Source organism: Pinus tabuliformis, chromosome 9 (assembly GCF_031772625.1).
Source record: "Pinus tabuliformis cultivar Carrire ecotype Pingquan chromosome 9, CPIR1, whole genome shotgun sequence".
NCBI classification, from domain to species: Eukaryota; Viridiplantae; Streptophyta; class Pinopsida; order Pinales; family Pinaceae; genus Pinus; species Pinus tabuliformis.
Window position 1 is genome coordinate 780,656,378 of NC_142307.1, and position 22,634 is coordinate 780,679,011.

Consider the following 22,634-nt stretch of genomic DNA (forward strand, 5'->3'; position numbering starts at 1 on the left):
CCAGCCTCTCCTAACTGAGTACAATGATCCAAGAAACCCTACGGTCATTGTCTACATTAATGATCAGCCCATAGCCAACACATTGATCGATCTCGGGGCTACCATTAATGTAATGACAAAGGACCTCTTTATCACTCTCAGGCTACAGGGACTCAGACATATTCCTATTGTGCTTGAATTAACAGACAGGTCTCATGTTAAAACTGAGGGGATGTTAGAGGATATAGTGATTACAATAGCTTCCTAGAGGTATCCGGCTGATTTTCTTATCTTACAGCCCAAATCCAATTTGGGGGGGCATCCTCTGATCTTAGGGAGACCTTGGCTGGCCACTGCGGATGCATTTATAGGCTGCAGGACGGGATCTATGGTGATCTCGGATGGCCAGGCAACATAGAACCTTAATCTTTATCCACCAAAACCAAATATGGATGTGTACAACCATTGGTGGGATGAGTTTGAGCCTGAGTCAGATCTTTCCCTACCACTCCTCACTTTGGTTATTGTTGTTACAAGAATTTGATACCGCTATTGTCGATAAGCCTCGAAAGGATAATGTAGTAGCTAACTTTCTTTCTAGGCTAACTATTGATGGCAATTGCACTCCCACTGAGGATTCTTTCCCTAATGAATATCTTTTTTCTATTTCTACTTACTCACCTTGGTATGCAAATATAGACAATTATCTTGCTGTGGGAAAGTTTCCACAGTATTTGTCCTCCAAGGAGAAAAGAAAAATCATACAACAAAGTGCTACATATACCTGGATAGATGGGAACCTCTATCACACTAGACCAGATTTCTAGATTAGACACTATGTTAGAGAAGATGAGGTCTTTGATATCCTTAAAGCCTATCACGAGGAACCTTATGGTGGACACTTCACAGACAAATGGACAAGATACACAGTCCTTACAATAGGGTATTATTGGCCAACAATATTTCAAGATGCCAAGAAATTTGTGAATGGATGTGATAGTTGTCAGAGGATGGGCCAACCACTGCAATTAGATGAGATGTCGTTACAACCCCAAATCGTCTTAAAACCATTTGAGAAGTGGGCTCTAGATTTTGTGGGACCAATTAATCCTTCATCTAGACAAAGATCCTACATCTTGGTCTGCACTAACTATGTCACAAAATAGGTTGAGGCAAAGGCACTAACCAGAGCCACGAAGCAGGATGTCTCAAACTTTTTATTTGAAGACATCTTTGTCTAGTTTGGCATACACAGGGAGATAGTCAAAGATGAAGGGCGCTAGTTCTCATCTCATAAGATCCAGGAGTTGGTCGAGAAATATAAAATCCATCATAGAATCACAACACCTTATCATCCACAAGCAAATGGCCAAGTGGAAAGCACTAATAAAGTCATTGAGGGGATCCTTACTAAGAATGTGTGCAGACACCGAAGAAATTGGGCTAACAAACTTCCAAAAGTGTTATGCGCATACAAGACTACATGGAGGAACACCACTGGATTCTTGCCATATGAACTTGTGTATGGAAAGAACCCTTTATTCCCCATTAAAATTGTAATCAAGAAACTAAGGACAACATTGCAGGTCAATTTGGATTTGGCTATAGCACAAAGGCAAAGATTGAACCAGCTCAATGAATTGGAGGAGAAATGGTTAGCTGCTATCCAACAAATAGAGATTATCCAGTAGCAGAGAACTAAGTGCCATGACAGATTCATAAAGAGGAAGAAGTTCCAGAATGGATATTGGGATCTCTTATATGACTCAATATTTAAAGACTTCAAGGGTAAGCTCTGCACCAGATGGCTAGGTCCCTATGAGGTAGATGCAGTCTTTGACAATGGGACTATAAATTTGGTGACCATTGACAGTGCGAGGACACCATTGCTTGCAAATGGGAACCATCTTCGGTTATATCACAAACCTACTTCAAGGGATTCATTTGTCAACATTGTCACAAATTCGGATCTACAGATTACAGAAATAGGGGAAAGCCCCCCTGTGCTGCAAAAAAATTAATTTTTCCAATAAGTGTAATAGCTGAAAATCAACTTCGGTTGGTGGCTATTACACCTGTAAATATATATATATATATATATATATATATATATATATATATATATATATATATATATATATATATATATATATATATATATATATATATATATATATAAAATAACAATCTGGCTGTGAAAACTTTTCCAGGCGCAGACAAACACTTAACGTAGTTGAATCCCAAAAAATGATATCTAATATAATGCACTGCGAAAACCCCCAATACTTAATTCAAAAGAGTGAAGGGAACTCTACTTGAATGGTTCGTGAGGCACAATACTTGTTAAGGTTTTGCAAATGGGGTAGAAAGCTAAGTGGGCTTGATTTTGGGGAAAACTCCACAGTTAAGCGTGCTTGAGCCAGAGGTGATTTGGGATGGGTGACCCCCCGAGAAGTCCTGGTTACTGGGTGCAAGCCCCGGAAGTGATGATTGACACTATGTAATTTATTTCACTAGTTTCAATCCCACTTCTTCACCCTTGTGAGCATCACTTGATGCAATGAGTGCTAAGTTGACTATTCAAAAATCATGAGAAATTAGTCAGTTATGACTACCTCTCATGGAAATGGTCATAGATGAATGACTTACTTAACGCAGTTGAATCCCTAAAAATGACATCTAATGTCGACTATTCAAAAATCATGAGAAATTAGTCAGTTATGACTACCTCTTATAGAAATGATCATAGATGAATGAATTACTTAACGCAGTTGAATCCCTAAAAATGATATCCAATATAATTCACTGCGAAAACCCCCAATACTTAATTCAAAAGAGTGAAGGGAACTCTACTTGAATGGTTCATGAGGCACAATACTTGCTAAGGTTTTGCAAATGGGATAGCAAGCTAAGTGGGCTTGATTGTGGGGAAAACTCCACAGTTAAGCACGCTTGCGCTAGAGGCGATTTGAGATGAGTGACCTCCTGAGAAGTCCTGGTTACCGGGTGCAAGCCTCGGAAGTGATGATTGACACTATGTTTTTTATTTAACTAGTTTCAATCCCACTTCTTCACCCTTGCGAGCATCACCTGATGCAATGAGTGCTAAGTGGACTATTCAAAATTCATGAGAAATTAGTTAGTTACAACTACCTCTCATGGAAATGGTAATAGATGAATGACTTAATGCAGTTGAATCACAAAAAATGATATCTAATATAATGCAGTACGAAAACCCCCAATACTTAATTCAAAAGAGTGAAGGGAACTCTACTTGAATGGTTCATGAGGCACAATACTTGCTAAGGTTTTGCAAATGGGGTAGCAAACTAAGTGTGCTTGATTGTGGGGAAAACTCCACAGTGAAGCGCGCTTGAGCCAAAGGTGATCTGGGATGGGTGACCTCTCGGGAAGTCCTGGTTACCGGGTGCAAGCCCCAAAAGTGATGATCAATGCTATGTGATTTATTTCACTAGTTTCAATCCCACTTCTTCACCCCTATGAGCATCACCTGATGCAATGAGTGTTAAGTGGACTATTCAAAAATCATGAGAAATTAGTCAGTTACGACTATGTTGGGTCCCTATAATACTAGTGATTACCCCATTACTATTGTAGTTATACCCCTTATTAATATTATTTTGCCCCTATTGCCCCCATATTGTTATTACTGTGCCCCATAGAATCCCTCTATTGTTATTTTTGTGGCTTTATATTATTATTGTTAGGTCGGCTGGGTTATATTATGACTCCTTAGACTCCTATATATAGAAAGGAGGTTTTGTCATTTGAATCATCCAAGAATTGTTCATTTATGTAATGTAAAGGAGGTTTCCCCCTCAAAGAGGCTGAATTCTAAGGCGTTGATCTATCTTTTCTATCTTTTCTTGAGCTGGTTTCATAACATTTGGTATCAGAGCTTTGGATCTAGGGTTTCGCTGCTCCAAACAGGTCATCATGGCATTTTCACTATAAATTTTTTTCTGTGACGTTTTAGAAGTTACAAAAGAAACCCATTTGAGAAGAAATCGCACTAAACCTTGGGTCCAAATTTCATATCTTTTCGCGCTATATTTGCGGAGATATGATCTAAGGAAGTTGGTCTTTTTGCAGACTCCTGAATTACATTCCAAACAGGTGACCTGGGGAAAATAGTCATATTTTTCTCTCTGGGGATTGGATTGAAATTTAGTAAGAAGGTATAGAAAGAGAATAGACTGTAGTTTCTTGTATGCATTTTTCAGATCCAAAATTCGAAACAGTGACTCGTGTCACGTCATACAAGTTCGCTCTACTAAACTAGTCTATAATCAAGTCACTGTGGGAGATTTCGCATAACTCTTCCTTGGAGAATCCAAATTGGGTCAGACTTGTGGCATTGGAAAGATAACACAGAGGGCTACTGCAGGTCACAAGTTCAGAACTAGATGATTGGAAAGTATAGAGATACATCAGAGGCAATATCAAGCTGCTACAAAGTGAAAAAAAGTGTGTAGATTTTCTTAAATTTTTGCTTAAGCTTGGTTTGAAAATTTATTTTGAAGGAATTCAAAGGGCATAGTAGAGCATTATTATCGGTAACTGATGCCCCGAGGAAAGAAAATGCAAACACCTAGTAAGGAACCTGAAAGCTCGAGCATGACTCATGAAGAAGAGGAAGAAATGCTACATGATATATCAAAATTACAAGAACAAGTGCAACAAATGTCACTGTCACAAAAGCTAACAGAAGCTAAGATAAATGGTGTGGAAGCTAAGATGAATGGTGTGGAAGATAAAATGAATGGCATGGAAGCTAAGATGGACAACTTGAAGATAGATTTGAACACAAATTTGAAGACAGATTTGACAAATTTTCTATAAGAAATACTTACCAATGGTGAAAAGGTAGTAAAGGAAACTCATGATGCGAACAAAAGAAATGTTAATCATGATTTCTTAGACTCTAATGTGGGATAGAAAACCCACCATATTCGAAAAATTGATATGAGGAAGTTTGATGGCAAGGATCCCGCAACATGGATATTACAAATGGAGCAATTTTTCGATCTCGATAATGTGCAAAACACACAAAAGGTACGTATGGCAGCTTTATATTTGGAACCAAATCAGTTTGTATGGTATCAATGGCTTTGCTCTCGTAAACAATTTATCACTTGGGCAATTTTTATGGAAGAATTGATAGAACATTATGAGGATACAAAAAGCAACACTTTTTTTAGCCAATTGATAAGTCTCAAAGAAAAGGGTTCAATAATGGAGCACATTGAGGAGTTCCAAAAATTGAAATAAGGATAAAAGATATTCGAGAGGAGCATAGGATTGATGTGTTCATAGGGTTTTTAAAATATAATATCCAACATGATGTTCGCCTTTGGGAACCTGATTCATTAGAGAAGGCATTCAGGTTAGCAAAAAAAATGGAAAGCAAAATTATGGCAACCGGGAAGCATACCACTCACAACAATAAAGATGGAAGTGTTGTTGCCCCTAGTCTTCCACAACCTATAAGGTTGACACCACAACAATTGGAAGAAAAAAGAGCAAAAGGGCTTTGTTACAGTTGTGATAGCAAATACACTAAAGGTCATAAGTGTGCTGAGAAGAAATTATTCTACATAGATTGTGAAGAGGAAGAAGAAAAGGAGCAAGAAAGGTCAAAAGAAGAGGATATACTCCAGGAACAAAGCCTAGATGAAGAACAAATAAATCCGACCATATCTTGTAATGCATTGGCGGGAATTACCACTCAAACCATCAAGATAGAAGGACAAATCAAGAAGAAAAAGGTAATAGTGTTGATTGATTTAGGAAGCACCCACAATTTTATTCATTGTAAGGTAGCAAAAGAATTGAATTTCTTCCTATATCCAGCACTAGAGTGTCAAGTGATGATTGAAAATGGAGGAACAATAAATTTCTCTGGAAAGTGCCATAATATCAAGCTATCCATGGGAGAATATGTATTGACTAGCCCAATGCTTTCCATTCCAATGGGAGGTGCTAATGTTGTACTAGGAGTCCAATGGCTACAATCCTTGGGTACAATAGCTTTTAATTTTCAAGAACTTTTCATCAAATTTTCTACGGAAGGAAAGGAAGTTGAATTAAGGGGTATTGCAGGGAAACCAGGAAAGATAATCGACTCTAATGGTATGACAAAGCTTCTAAAAAAGGAACAAAGAGGTGTAATTGCACAATTATGTTCGCTAGATGTTTCCACATCGGAATCATCTATTTCTCTAGATCTCCAAAAAGTCCTGGATAATCATTCCAAGGTATTTGAGACTCCCAAAGGTCTCCCACCTATGTGTGATCATGATCATGCTATTCATCTGATTCTAGGAAGTGTTTCTCCAAACATTAGGCCGTACAGATATCCCTATGTCCAAAAGAGTGAAATTGAATGTATGGTTGCAGAAATGCTAGAGGCTGGTATAATTCAACCGAGTCAAAGTTCTTTCTCTACTCCAGTAGTATTGGTGCACAAGAAGGATGGATCATGGCGCATGTGTCCGGATAATAGGGAGCTCAACAAGCTCACTATTAAAGATAAGTTCCCCATTCTTGTCATTGATGAATTACTGGATGAATTGCATGGATCAATTTACTTCACCAAGTTGGATCTTCGTTCAGGATATCATCAAATCAGAATGAAGGCTGAAGACATTCCAAAAACAACATTTAGAACTCATGAGGGTCATTATGAATTTTTGGTCATGCCTTTTGGCCTTACCAATGCACCTTCAATATTTCAAGGTTTGATGAATTCAATTTTCAAACCATTCCTCAGAAAATTTGTGTTAGTATTTTTTGATGATATACTAATCTACAGCAAGTCTTGGAAGGATCATGTTGAACATGTTGACAGGGTGCTACAACTATTGGAGGAGAAACAATTATATGCAAAAAGATCCAAATGTTTCTTTGGAGTCCAAGAGGTGGAATATCTGGGTCATATTGTATCTCATGAAGGAGTTAAGGTAGACCCTAGAAAAATTAAAGCCATTAAGGAATGGAAAATCCCCACATCCATAAAGCATCTGCGAGGATTTCCCAGGTTGACAGGGTATTATTGCAAGTTTGTTAAGAATTATGGGAGAATAGCAGCACCTCTAACAACATTATTGAAGAAAGATGCATTTTCATGGACTCTGAAAGCAACAAAGGCCTTTGAACATCTTAAAGAGGCAATGTGCCAAGCACCGGTCTTAGCTACACCAGACTTCACAAAAACCTTTATTGTGGAATGTGATGCTTCAGGAAATGGATTTGGTGCTGTTCTAATGCAAGATGAAAGACCCATTGCTTTTGAAAGTCGTCCAATCAAGGGAAAGTTTTTAAGCAAAGCTATTTATGAGAAGGAAATGTTGGCAATACTCCATGCACTTAAGAAATGGCGACCCTACCTAATGGGAAGACACTTCAAGGTAAAAACAGATCATGATAGCCTTAAATACTTTTTAGAAAAAAGATTATCCTCTGAAGAGCAACAAACGTGGGTCACAAAGATGTTGGGTTATGACTTTGAAATCATCTACAGAAAAGGGAAGCAAAATGTGGTGGCAGATGCACTCTCAAGAAAGGATGAGGATGTGGAAGCATTGTTGTGCGCCATTTCTATTATCCAACTAGATTGGATAAACGAAGCAAGGGAGGAATGGAAGAATGACGAAGAAGTGTGGGCAATTATTCGAAAGTTACAACAAGATTCCAATACGTCTGATACATTTAGCTGGAAAAATGATTTGTTATGGTACAAACATCGCTTATACCTCTGTAAGAATTCCCAGCTAAAACAAAAAATTCTTATGGAATTGCACACTTCTCCCTTAGGAGGGCACTCGGGATTTTTAAAAACTTACCACAGGGTTAAGAAGGAATTTTTTTGGGATGGATTTAAATCAGATATTCAAAAGTTTGTGGTGGAATGTTTGGTTTTCCAACAAAATAAAGTTGAAACAATTAAGACACCGGGTCTATTACAACCTTTATCCATTCCAAGCCAACGTTGGGAGGAGGTTTCAATGGATTTTATCACAGGTTTACCCAAGTCTGAGGGAAAGAGAGTCATCATGGTGGTAGTTGATAGAATTACCAAGTATGCACACTTTTGTGCATTATCACATCCATTTAAAGCCAATACAGTTTCTACTACATTTATGGAAACAATTCAAAAGCTACATGGAAACCCAAAGATTATTGTAAGTGACAGAGATCCCATTTTCACTGGAAACTTTTGGACAGAATTATTTTCTTGTCTTGGTACTCAGTTAGCTCATAGCTCATCTTATCATCCTCAATCCGATGGGCAAACTGAGATAGTAAACAAATGTTTGGAAGGATATCTTCGTTTCTTTGTATCTGATAAACAGATACAATGGGTCAAATGGTTGCCTTTGGTTGAATGGTGGTATAACACTTCCTTCCATACAACAACAAAAATGACCCCATTTATGGCACTTTATGGGTATCAACCACCATCCATCACATCATATTTAAGAGAAAATTCTAAGGTTCAGGGAGTGGAACATCACATCGAACATCAACAACAAGTCCTCCAACTCTTAAAGGATAACCTCGTGTTGGCATAAAATAGAATGAAACAACAGGCAAATCAACATCGCAGTGAAAGAAGTTTTGAGGTAGGTGATTGGGTATTCCTACGGCTACAACCATATAAGAAAATGTCCCTCAAGCAAGCTAAGAAGGATAATAAATTATCACCAAAGTATTATGGTCCGTACAAGGTGTTGCAAAAGATTGGTACTATGGCATACAAATTGGAGCTTCCTGCAGCTTCTCGATTGCACCCAGTTTTCCATGTTTCATGTTTAAAGAAGGTTATAGGTGACAAGCTCCTAGTTCAAACAATATTGCCAGAACTTGACGAGGAAGGAAACATTATATTGGAACCGGAAGCAGTCACAGAAACAAGAACTCGACAGCTACGAAATCGATCAATTTCGGAGTATCATATCAAGTGGAAGAACTTATCCGCTGGAGATTCCACATGGGAGGATGAGAATTTTATACAGAAGTATCTAGAACTACTCAAGCGTTGAGGACAACACTTTTTGAAGGAGAGGGGTATGTTGGGTCCCTATAATACTAGTGATTACCCCATTACTATTGTAGTTATACCCCTTATTAATATTGTTGCGCCCTTGTTGCTCCCATATTGTTATTATTGTGCCCCATAGAATCCCTCTATTGTTATTTTTGTGGCTTTATATTATTATTGTTAGGTCAGCTGGGTTATATTGTGACTCCTTAGACTCCTATATATAGAAAGGAGGTTTTGTCATTTGAATCATCCAAGAATTGTTCATTTATGTAATGTAAAGGAGGTTGCCCCCTCGAAGAGGGTGAATTCTAAGGCGTTGATCTATCTTTTCTATCTTTTCTTGAGCTCGTTTCATAACAGACTAGCTCTCACGGAAATGGTCATAGATGAATGGCTTATTTAACGCAGTTGAATCCCAAAAAATGATATCTAATATAATGCACTGCGAAAACCCCCAATACTTACTTTTTGTAGCAGTTGAAGACCACCTGGCGGTGACTGTTACACACTCTGTAACAACATTTGTTATTTCAAAGCATATCTTACTATAAGTGTTGTTGCATGACCTTTTCTTCTTTATCATTTTGTAGAAATTAGAATAATATATATCAAATGTCTTGGTTGTTACACCTATAACAGCTGACGATTTTTCAAGAATAAATGAGATATTTTATTGTAATAAGTAGCAGAACATCACCATGCTCCTCGTCATCAGAATTAAGTTCGCTCATCTCACTTCCGGAGCTTGATTCGCGTGTCGTGCCACCCATTACTTCATCCCACGTCACCCAGGTATGTCATTAAAAGGTAATATTGAATTCGTTTTATTTTGTAATTATGGAAACTTAACATGACTTTTGACGGTTGAGGATGGTTGTCATATTTAAGCCGGGGGGAGGAATGAATCATATTGCAACATGATTGTCGCATGATTTGTGATTATTCGAAAAATCCTCCAATTAAGGCATGATGACTTGGTATTTATTGTTACTTAATGTTGATCATACCAAAAAGGGTAAGTGTACCATCGACGAGACCTCCCCATGACTCACCATTAAGGAAAAATTCACTGTGTAGTACGAATCATGAGTGCCAAATCCTAATTTGAAATCCTCACTTGCGCCACCCTGCCACCCTACAATTTACCCCTACTGGAAGCATTGAATCCCCATTCAAATTGCTCAGAGAAGAGGAAGATAGCAGTGCAGGCTGAAATAGCTAGGTTGTGTGTCGACTACCCTAGACCACCTAAAGGGAAGGAGAAGCTGGTGGAACAACACTGAATTTTCATAAGCAATGGGAGGAGGAGAAATACGGCATGAGCTAGGGTCCACAAAAGCCTTGGAGGATTTCCCAGAAGCATGCCAGATTTTCAAGGATGCACACTGGTTCGAATTCTTCTAGAGGTTGGAAGGAGCAGACGACGTTGTTGCTATGGAATTTGCAAAGAATCTAGAGAGAAACTAGACAAAGTTTAGAGGGTTGAATTTGGAGGTCACTGAAGAGGTGATTGCTAGAGTAACAGGATTATTAGTGGAAGGGAAGAGGTGGTTCAATAGGAAGGTCAATGACCCTTCAATGAAAGGGGATTTCCTCCAAGAAGAAGAGTTGCTAGTAAAGAAAGGAAGGGGAATTGATAGACTGTCACTCCCCAGCCATGGGCCGAGTTGCCCTCTATCTCATCAAGTACATTACTTGCAAGGGAAGGGAAAAAATTGTGTTTAATCATCACTTTCCACTATTGAACCACCTCTGACATCAGCAGTTGATCAACCTTCCTTACTTCTTGCTGGGAAACATTAAGCATATGGTCGTGGCTATGAAAATAGTTGTGCATCTAGAAACGTGTGTCACCAACCATGGCCTTATCAAACTCATTGTGTTGGATGCTTTGAGTTGACAGGGAAAGAATTGGGAAGAATTCATGAGGAAAAGGCCCATGACCACCCGTAGAAGGCAAACTGAGACATCTGAGGAAGCTCCAACAGTGACAAAGGAGCAACCCCAACCCTTGATAGTAAGGGTTAGCAAGAGGCCAGTTGATAAAAGAATTGGTGACAAGAGGCCAAAGAAGAGGATAAGGGTTAGTGGGCACCTAGAGTCCCTGTCCATGTCAAGAAAGAACAAAGAAGCAGTAGAGCAGAAGGACAAGGAGCAGGCTCAACCAGAGGAACCTTCTTCACCTGGTAAGAGTGAAACCCAATCCTTGTTGTCAAAAATTGAAATTCTAGAGAGAAAATAGAGAATTGAGGGAACATCTAGTAGAAGGAAAGGCAAAGCCAAGAGCTCCAGGGCTAGATACTTTGGCAGAGGCCGTGGATAGGGCTAGAAGGGGAGATGTCCCGAGCACTATGTGCGTAGCCTGTGCTGAGAAGTTGGTGGCATCAAGATTTAAAGTCTGTGTAGCAGACACCACCTCGAGGGAGACTCAAACTGAAATATGGGAAGATGTTACACAAGAACCCGTCGAGGACGTTGTTATTACAAAAGAACCAGCAACCGAGATGACACAATCCACAGGAAGTTATCAGGTAATGGATACACAAGAGCCCTTGGTTGACATTGTTGTTTCATCAGAACCAGCAGTGGAGGAGGAAGTCAGCCAAGGGAAGGAAGAGGAAGCTAACATCCATGAGCCTACAACTAACACTGTTGTTACACAAGAACCAATAGTGAAGACAGAAGCCGATCCAGAGAAAAACAATGTACAAAAGTCTGTGGATCACACTGCTGCTACACAAGAACTAGTAGTGAAAATGGAATCTGACTAGGAAGATAAAGAAACTATGACAAAATCCACTGACGAAGCTATTGTTACACAAGAACCAGCAGCCGAGGTGGAATAGTTTCACCCTTAAGAGGCTGCTACACCCTTAATTGATAGTGCATGTGGAAGAACATTGGGTCCTGATGAAGGATGGTGTTTTGAGAAATTGTTGTTGTTGCTAGAGCTGCAAAAGTGGAAGTAGTTGGCACTCTCTCTATAGGAGGGAGTGATCTCACTCAAAGTACATAAAAGAATGATGGATTCCCTGAGAGAAAAATGGCTAAAAGAAGAATGGGAAAGAGAAGAGGAAGCATGGAGGCACAAAGAAGTTATAAAGAAGAAGGATGAATAGTTGTATCAGTTGAATTGATAGGTCTTGGACCTAATGGACGATAAGACCAAACTCCGTGACCTTTCTCTAAACCTGCTAGCATGCAGACGGTCGTCCCCATCATACCTAGTGTTCCTTTGGGAACGTTATTACTTATTTCAATTAAAGGCAGTCTTTGAAGGTAGGTCCTATATGGGTTCTTCAACCCATACTTTTTTGGAAATTTCTCCTGTGACTTTGATGACCAGAGCTTGCTATGCAAGCCGTTCTTGCACAATATCATGTGTGAATATGTTAGCACGAAGATGGTGGCGAGTGTCCTCTCCTACATGGGTGATTTACAGTTGCAGGCCTTCCTTTCATTCATGAGGAATCAAATTGAGTGGCACTTGGCCAAGAAATCAACAGAAGCCAATGAGGAGAGAACAACATTGTGGGTCAAAGTTGAACCAGGGATGGCTTACGAACTCTAACATGAGTTTAAAATATTCCTGAGCACTCCAGAAATTAGAGAACAATCGGCCACCTATAGGAAAAGGATTGTGAGGATCTGCCTCAACCTATATACAGAGATGAAAAGTCAAGTGTTAGCAAGATGTCTCAAGCACACTGAGGCCTGTAGCACTGAAATACAAGAAGGGGATCCTTTTGAGTATAGGAACTTTTTGGTTGTTGTTACATGGGTGCCGGAATATGCTCGAATTGTACAAACACTAGGGGCATTCTAGATTGGCCTCAGATTCAAATTTCCTTTGATATGGTTGCCAGTGGAGGAGTATCAGCTGGATTACTGCCTATGTGACTACGAAGAGGAATCTTGGCCACGTCAGTTGATATCCATTCAAGGGTTCAGAGCTCTGGGCGAAGACACTGTTGGTGCCTACAATTTCACAGACTTGCATCGGAGGTACAATAGAAGGAGCTGAGATTCTGCATGGGGACATGCAGTTGCTTCAGTCGAGGGGAGATGTTGGGTGTGCTTTTTTAAATATTTTTTCACATTCTTTCCCCAGTTTTGACCTTTCTGTCCTCCAGGCCTATGACTTTACATGATCAAATTCCCTATTTTCTTACCTTTTTAACCTATTCTAATATCATGTTACTTTGTTGTATTTTACCGAATAATACGAGGCTTTATTCCTTTTTGTGGCTAACTGGGAGATTATTGAAGAAGTATTTTGGGAAGCTCTTCTATTCAAGTGATGGCTCATGATAACAAGTCTATGAAGCATACAGGCAACATGAATTAACTACAGAAAAGGGTAGAACGGTTCGTTGTTAGACCCTGGATGCTGTTACAGGTTGTTGTTACACATTAGATGTTGTTACACCACGCGTTGATACAAGAATCTGTTAGGGTCCCACCCTAACCCCCTTATTTATGCCATGGGATCACGTCATAGTCAAGAGTCAATAAAGCCCATATTAATAATTGTAAGTGGTTAACCTGCAATTAGTGATGGGACCACAGTTAGTTGCAAATGGGCGGAAGTATTAGTTAGATGGTAAATAGGCGGTAGTATTAGATAGGTGGTATTAATAAAATCCACGATATTGGCTCGTGGTATTGCATGTAGGAGTCATATATAAAGGATAGAGACTCCCTGCGAGGAGTATTGTGTCTTGTTTTGTAATCGAGCTCTGCTCTATTGGAGGTTGCCCCCTCGAAGAGGCCTGTGAACATTTCTCTCTGGATAATAAAATCTTTGCTATTCTGTGCTCTGGGTATATTTTCTTCGCATATTTTGTGTCTCGGTATATTTTCTTCGCTATTTCTATGACTGGGTCTCGCTTGCAGGATAAGAAGCGTAACAAGTGGTATCAGAGCACTTTCCAGGGCTCGGTGGGATCGCCAAATTTTAGCAAATTTTTTTAGGCTAGAGACGTGTTCCGGCGTCTTTAAACCACGGGATCTGTCGTTAAGCGCATAAACCTGCGGATTTGGGGAGGCATGCACGCAGGAAATACAAGAGGTGGTCACGTCTGTTGGACTCCCTTGTAACCCCTGTGGGTACCCCTTCGAGTAGTAGCGCATTAGACAGAACCGCGCACGGACTGTCTTCCACGTACCCTCTGGGTATATAGGAAGCCCCCTAGCTCCCTTGAAACCTCACCTTAGATAATCCTTCGGCCGTCTTGTTGCTACAGTACACCGAGAATAGCACTCGGAGAGATTACTCGCCCGTACGATAGGGTAGTCGGGTTGTACGGCTAAGGGTACGGACGATCCTCCTTAGTTAGAGCCCTGAAACATTGGGCCGAGTACTACTGTCAGACCCTTATGTATATTGCGATCTGTAGCACCTGACACTCCCCAAGCCCATAGTTCCCTTTTCTATTGGGGGATCACACATCATCTATTCCAGTCAGGAGCGGCAGTTGTTCAACCATTCAGATCTCTTAGATCCACCAGATCGGATATTTCAGATCAGCAGCGGCAGTGTTCCATCATTCAGATATCTCAGATCCATCAGATCGGAGTAGTTGCGAAGGGTTCCTGTACCTGCATATGATTTTCGCAGGACTTTTGGTGGCATTGACATTTTGAGGATTTGGTGACTGCAGTATTGATCAGAAAGGAGTAAAACTCCGTTAGGAGTTTTCAAAAAAAAAAAAAAAAAAAAAAAAAAAAAAAAAAAAAAAAAAAAAGAGTCTGAGATCTTCCAGGGCGCTTATTGGTAACCTAGCCCATCAGAATCAGGACGACGAGCTGAGCAAGGTGGTACCATTCAATTTTAAGTAAAAATTTTTCGGCGGTCCCAAATTTTCATCAGACGGGTGTATGGTAGAAACTCGTGCTCAAGCAATGACCAGTGAAAGGATAGACCAACTAGAAGCAAAGCTGGACAACCTCCACTCTACGGTGGCAACCCTCGAAAAGCATCTTAGAGGATTCGAAGGCATGATCAAGGACAAGGAGCCAGCACACGATGAGGCGTATAAGGGTCATGAATACCATGAGGGGGAGTCTAGCCACTCTCCTCACCTCTGGCACACCCATCCACCACCCAATCAGAGACCTCCCAAGTTGGATATGCCTAAATTTGACGGATCTCACACGTCCGCATGGCTAGCACAAATGGAGCAGTATTTTTTTTTGAATCATATCATAGAGGAGGGGACTAAACTTATGGTGGGCACCATGTACTTGGACAGTGAACGTTGGCAATGGAAGGAATGGTATGAGCGTTGCAATGGACAATTTAAGAATTGGGGCCAATTTACCAAAGCTCTTCGAAATCGCTTTGAACAGGAAGACTCTTTTTTGGGTCGTCTCACTAAGCTCCGACAGACAGGTTCAGTGGATGAATATATTACAGCTTTTGAAGCATTAGCTTTCCGCACTAAGGGTCTCACAGATGAATTCTACATGGAATGCTTTGTCAGCGGTCTTAAAGAAGCCATCAAAGCTCAGGTTTTACTCCACCACCCCCCCACATGGAACGAGGCTTGCCAGGTAGCCCGTAAAGTGGAACGATCCTTAGCAGCTCAATCCAGCCGCCCCAACTTTCCCGCTAAAGGGCGTTCCCTACAAGCCCCCAATATGACCCAAACACTCAAGATTCAAAAGGTGACACCTGCAGAAATGGCCGAAAGAAGGAAGCAAGGACTATGTTACTACTGTGATGAAAAATATTCCCCGGGTCATAAATGCAAAGAGCACAAGTTTTTTCAAATAGATGCCACTGACTCCAGCCAAACCGAGGAAGATCCACCACTTGAGGAACCAGAGGAGACCGACGAAGATAACCAACAGGAGATGGTATCTGATGAACCAATGATTTCGCTACATGCACTGGCAGGAATTTCTTCACCTCAAACTCTCAAAATCAGGGGTTATCTTAAACATCGGCCACTAATAGTTTTGATTGATAGTGGAAGCACCCATAATTTCATCCACCAAAAGATCGCTGAAGCAGCACATTGTTATGTCCGAGCAGTTTCTAACTTTCAAGTCCAGATTGCAGATGGAGGCACAATGAAATGTGCAGGTCGCTGTGACAATGTCAAAATTCAAATGGGGGATTATCACTTGAAAACCCACCTGTTTGCAATACACATGGGGGGTTGCGACATTGTCCTAGGTGCGGAATGGCTCCGCACTCTTGGGCCAATCACAATGGATTTCAAGGAGTTATATATGAGTTTTAAGCAGAACGACTACACACATACTCTCCGTGGGCTACAAGCGGGAGACCCTTCGATCATAAGCTCACATCGTATGGAAAAATTGTTAAAAAAGGGCCATCATGGAGTAGTAGCTCAATTTAATGCCATCCAGGTGGTAGATACCATGTCTTCCCCAATTCATCCAGAGATGCAACAGATTTTGAATAAACATCGGATGGTATTCGACAAACCTCATGAACTTCCACCCTCGCGAGGGGAACATGACCATAGCATCACATTGGTCCCAGGGGCCCAACCCCCAAATGTGCGGCCGTACAGACATCCGTTCACCCAAAAGAATGAAATAGAAAAAATCATCAAGGAATTGCTGGAAGCAGGTGTCATTCGTCCTAGTATTAGTCCTTACTCATCCCCAGTAGTCATGGTCCTCAAGAAAGATGGGGAGTGGCGGATGTGTCCAGACTTCAGGGCCCTCAATAAGTTAACAGTCAAAGATAAATTCCCCATTCCAGTGGTTGACGATTTGCTGGACGAACTCAATGGGGCCCAGTTCTTCACCAAATTAGATCTTCGCTCAGGCTACCACCAAATTCGCATGAAGGAAGTTGACATCCCCAAGACAGCTTTCAGAACTCATGAAGGCCATTATGAGTTCTTGGTCATGCCATTTGGTCTCTGTAATGCCCCCTCTACTTTTCAGAGCCTTATGAATCACCTCCTCAGACCATATCTCAGAAAATTTGTCCTGGTCTTCTTCGATGACATCCTCATCTATAGTGGCAATTGGGCGGCACATCTTAAGCATGTAGATATCCTCTTGCAACTGCTCAACAAGCATAAACTATTTGTCAAAATATCTAAGTGTGCATTTGGCATGGAAGAAGTGGAGTATTTAGGCCACATTGTGGGCCGTGAAGGTGTCAAGGTTGATCCCAAAAAGATCCAGGCAATGCAAGAATGGCCTCAACCTAAGACCTTGAAAAGCTTGAGAGGATTTTTGGGCCTCACAGGCTACTATCGTAAATTTGTCCGCAACTATGGCCGCATAGCGAAGCCCCTGACACAACTTCTCAAGAAAAATTTCTTCTTCTGGAACGAACAAGCACAACAGGCATTTACCGCTCTCAAAACCGCCATGTGTTCCACTCCGGTCTTAGCACTACCGGACTTCACAAAAACATTTGTCATTGAATCTGATGCTTCGGGAACAGGTATTGGAGCAGTCTTAATGCAGGAAGGGCGACCATTGGCCTTCACTAGCCAACAACTAAGTGGGAAGAACTTGGGCCTATCCACCTATGAGAAGGAAATGATGGCCATCTTACATGCAGTTGAGACCTGGCGACCTTACTTGTTGGGGCGACGCTTCCAAATCTGCACAGATCATCACAGTCTTAAATATTTTTTGGAGCAACGCCTCTCTTCCCCCCAACAAAATAGATGGTTAGCCAAAATGCTGGGTTATGATTATGAGATCATCTACAAGAAAGGGAAAGACAACAGGGTAGCAGATGCCTTGTCACGCCAATTTGAGGAGGAAAGTACTCTGCTTGCAATATCCCTCCCCATTCCAGACTGGATTGAAGACGCTCGCAGGGAATGGTTGTCACATCCTGAGCTCTCTCAACTCATCTCTCAATTACAGGCAGATCCTAATTCCAGTAAGGGCTACTCATGGCAGAATGATATTCTTCGCTACAAGGACAGAGTGGTCATCTCACCAACATCCACCCTCAAAACTCGCATTTTGGCAGAATTGCACTCCTCTCCCATTGCAGGACATTCGGGCTTTCAGAAGACATACGCCCGCACCAGAAGATCATTTTTTTGGACTGGCATGAAACAGGACATCCTTACTTTTGTAGCAGAATGTGACGTCTGTCAACGCCACAAGGGGGAAAAAGTCAACACACCAGGTACATTACAACCATTACCCATTCCGGCGTCAATTTGGATGGAGGTCTCCATGGATTTCATTACAGGTCTTCCAAAATCTGGGAACAAATCCGTCATCATGGTGGTTGTGGACCGACTATCAAAGTATGCTCATTTCTGCGCTCTACCACAACCATTCACACCTACCTTGGTTGCTCAAACTTTCATGGATCAAATCTTCAAATTGCATGGCATGCCCACTTCGATTGTGTCCGACCGCGACCCAATCTTCACCAGTAATTTTTGGCAGGAACTCTTCAGAATACAAGGCACTCAACTCAAACTCAGTACTTCATATCATCCGCAAACAGATGGTCAAACCGAAGCCGTCAACAAATGCCTAGAAACTTACCTTAGGTGTTTCACTTCAGAAAAACAACACCTTTGGGCACAGTGGCTACCTCTAGCGGAATGGTGGTATAACACCAACTATCATGCCACCACCAAAATGACTCCCTATGAAGCAGTCTATGGACAACTTCCGCCGTCCCCTACTTCTTATCTCACGGGGTGCTCCAAAGTACAAGCAGTGGATCAACTCTTACAACACCGTGCAACCATGCTGGCCCACTTGCGCGAGAATCTTCATCAAGCTCAGAACCGTATGAAGCAACAGGCTGACCAACATCGCTCAGAGCACCAATTTCAAGAAGGGGATCAGGTCTTTTTGAAGCTGCAACCATATAAGCAAACATCACTCAAAGACAAGGGCTGTCAAAAGCTCTCTCCAAAATTCTACGGACCATATCAAGTACTTCAGCGCATTGGAGAAGTGGCTTACAAGCTGGCTTTACCACCTACAGCTAAAATCCACCCAGTTTTCCATGTATCGTGCCTCAAGAAAGTGATTGGGACCAATTGCCGAGTTCAAACCAGTCTACCTGAATTGGATGAAGAAGGATCAATCTGGCTTCAACCTGAACAAGTTCTAGACACACGAGACAAGCACCTGCGTGGCCGCGTGATTAAGGAGGTCCTAGTCAAATGGAAAGACACCTCGCCAGAAGATGCAACTTGGGAACCAGCCGCGATTCTTCAGCAGTTTCCGCAGCTTCAGCCTTGAGGACAAGGCTAGTCTTAAGGGGGAGGGCATGTTAGGGTCCCACCCTAACCCCCTTATTTATGCCATGGGATCACGTCATAGTCAAGAGTCAATAAAGCCCATATTAATAATTGTAAGTGGTTAACCCGCAATTAGTGATGGGACCACAGTTAGTTGCAAATGGGCGGAAGTATTAGTTAGATGGTAAATAGGCGGTAGTATTAGATAGGTGGTATTAATAAAATCCACGATATTGGCTCGTGGTATTGCATGTAGGAGTCATATATAAAGGATAGAGACTCCCTGCGAGGAGTATTGTGTCTTGTTTTGTAATCGAGCTCTGCTCTATTGGAGGTTGCCCCCTCGAAGAGGCCTGTGAACATTTCTCTCTGGATAATAAAATCTTTGCTATTCTGTGCTCTGGGTATATTTTCTTCGCATATTTTGTGTCTCGGTATATTTTCTTCGCTATTTCTATGACTGGGTCTCGCTTGCAGGATAAGAAGCGTAACAGAATCCATCATCACACCAAAAGTGTTGTCACCAATGATGTTGCGACATCCCAAACTGCCATTCACTCGATGTTGTTACGCCAAAGCTAGAAAATGTGGGTACTATTCCACATAACAGCTGTCGGAAGTAGGGATTGTTTATTTTTAAAGCAACAAGACTCAAGCAGTTGCAATCGTAATTGATGTATATTTGTATTTAGAAATAGGTTGTAACTACTTTTATTTTTTATCAGCATGAGAATCATGAGATTCTCATGACTAATATGTTTCTAATTTCGGGATGTAATAACTATAAAGGAACTTGATTTTTCATGTACAAGGACATGACATATAGAAAATCACTGTTACTCTACTTCTATAATTCTGAGTTTATTTTTAATATCAATTAGCAAAATGATGTTGTTATTGTTCTTCAACTGATTCGTTAATCACTTTTGTGTTATTCCTATGCCCTGCTGAGGAGGAAGGGCCCTCCTCTTTGGCAGGGATTGCAGTGATAGAGGTAGTGTACATTCTAGTTTAGTTAATTGATTTATGGTTTCTCGCTGTTGCTGTACAAATCGTGGGTTACATTCGTTGTTGTTTCCATTTATATTATGTTGTTACACTTAGTTAATCAACAAAATGGTAGTAAGCAGTTGGAGTAGATATTAGTTCCTGTGTGGCGCGCCCTTGCTTTGATAGCTATGAAGTGTGATTTAATTCTGTAGAGTGTTTTTATGTCTACATGCATGGTTTGATTCAACAATTTATATCAGCGACATCCTTTACTGTTTTCTGCATTTTCTTATTCTTGGTTGGAGTGTATCAGAACAAATAGTGCGAACTCCATTGAAACAACAAGACTTACCCTAGGTTGACAATTAAATGTTGCAGTCTCAATCAATTATGATTGATTAAAAAACACTACATGTGGAATTATGAGAGATTCATGTTTCATATGTTTCTTTTTGTCATTTAAAAGTATACACGTGTTGGAAGTAAACATCAAACCCCATTTGTTTTGGTCTTGGTTGGGCATAATTTTAAATGTTTGAAAGAATTAAAATGATGTTGATGCATTTGACTCTACTTAAAATAATTAATTGATTGATCTGTAGGGAAAAAATATAATAGTCCTTTTATTATATGATAAGATTGCTACACATATAGCTTAAAAGCAGTAGTGACTAGAGTTTCTAGAAAAGAATAATAATAAAATATATTTGTGGAAACTTCAAGCGTTGTTTGTCAAAGCACTCACTAACCAATTTACATTACAAAGCATTAATTGAAGTCCCTTTCTCTTTTTTGAGGACCCACCTTTTCCATTTCTTGAACCAACTTCTAAATTTTAAGTGAAAGGTGTTTCATACTTTTTCTTCAACCTCAATTTCTATATGGATTACCTCAATTTCAACATGGATTATTAAATACATATTCTCTTATGAGGTTTACCTTCTCTATCTATAGGAGGCACACATTAAAATAAATTAATCATTATTTTCTCAAAGTGAATGGTGTTGGTATTATGGTGTTAATTGTTGAAGCTAGTTGATGTTGACATTGGTTTCATGATGGCAACTAGCTCATGTTGGAATTGATGTCAACCCTATGTATACCAGTTATTGTATTGTGGCCTCATTGTATTATGGTTGCAGTTGGTTGTGTTGGCCTTGAGTTAGCATTTGAAGTCACCCTAGTTTTGGCCTCATCATGCATTGATGCCACACCCATGATAAATAGATGATGGTAGTGTGTGGTTGATGGTTCCTCGTGTGCTAGTGGTCTTTATGTTCTTGTTCATAACCTAGTGTAGGAACCTAGTGCAAGAACTGGAGGATGACATGTTGCAACGATGTGTGGGCCTTATGATGATGATCATGGATATGTGCTTCAATGTGTTACAAATGTGTTTCAGCTTGTGCAGGTGTCAGTGGAGAGTAGAGGACTTGTGGGAAGTCAATTCAACTCTTGTTTGTTGGCTTATAGGTCAACTTGGTAGTGGCACTTGGGTGACATTTTTGGCCTATTTGTAGAGGTGTCAAAGGAATTGGCAAAGTTTTGGAGGCATGTGCACGAGGCGATGAAGGTAACCAAATAGGTGGCAAAGGTTCAAAGTCGAGGTTCATATGTTTTTCCTTATACTCTACCCCAACCACAAGGATGCAGGCTCATGCGTGTGATTGGAAGGCTCAAAGAAAACTTTTGCAGGCTTGTGAGTGCGGATACAACCAAAATCATCTAGCTCTATGGGTGCGATTGAGGCTTAAAATGAAAATTTCTTCGCATTCATCGTGCACTTCTAGAGTATTTCGAATTGTATGTTCAGGGAAGCTTCTAAATTAATGATATAGGGTTGAAATTGGTTGAGAAAGTCCTCCAGTAAGTGTGAACACCTTAAATTCACAACTAGTGGAAATAATTGTTGGATTTCGTCAACTTTGTACACTCTTGATCCTAGTCCAAAAGTGAAATTCACCCTATATGTTTTATATACTTCATTTTGGAGTTGGGTGATGGTTGGTTTAGTGATAGTGTGAGTGAGAGAAGGCTAAATAGTGGAGGAATGCTTCAAACCAAGTTGTGAGAAGGATTACTTCAATGTATGAGTGCAAATGACAATGAATGGAGTATATTGTTGAAGTAGTGCATCAATGTTCATATCAAATTTGAGGTTGTTGTAGCAGAGTTTTGTTTGGAGGATTAGAGTTGAGTTTATGTTGTTGTATGATCATGTTATTGCAGAGTTGATGCATAGATTTGAGCCACTATCTTGCTGGAGTTGAGAGCATGTTTTTGGTGGTGTTTTGATTGTTCTTTTGATGCTGTCTTGATGTTGGAGATTGTATTGCAGAGTTGAGTCTAGTTGAGCAAAGCATCTTGGATCC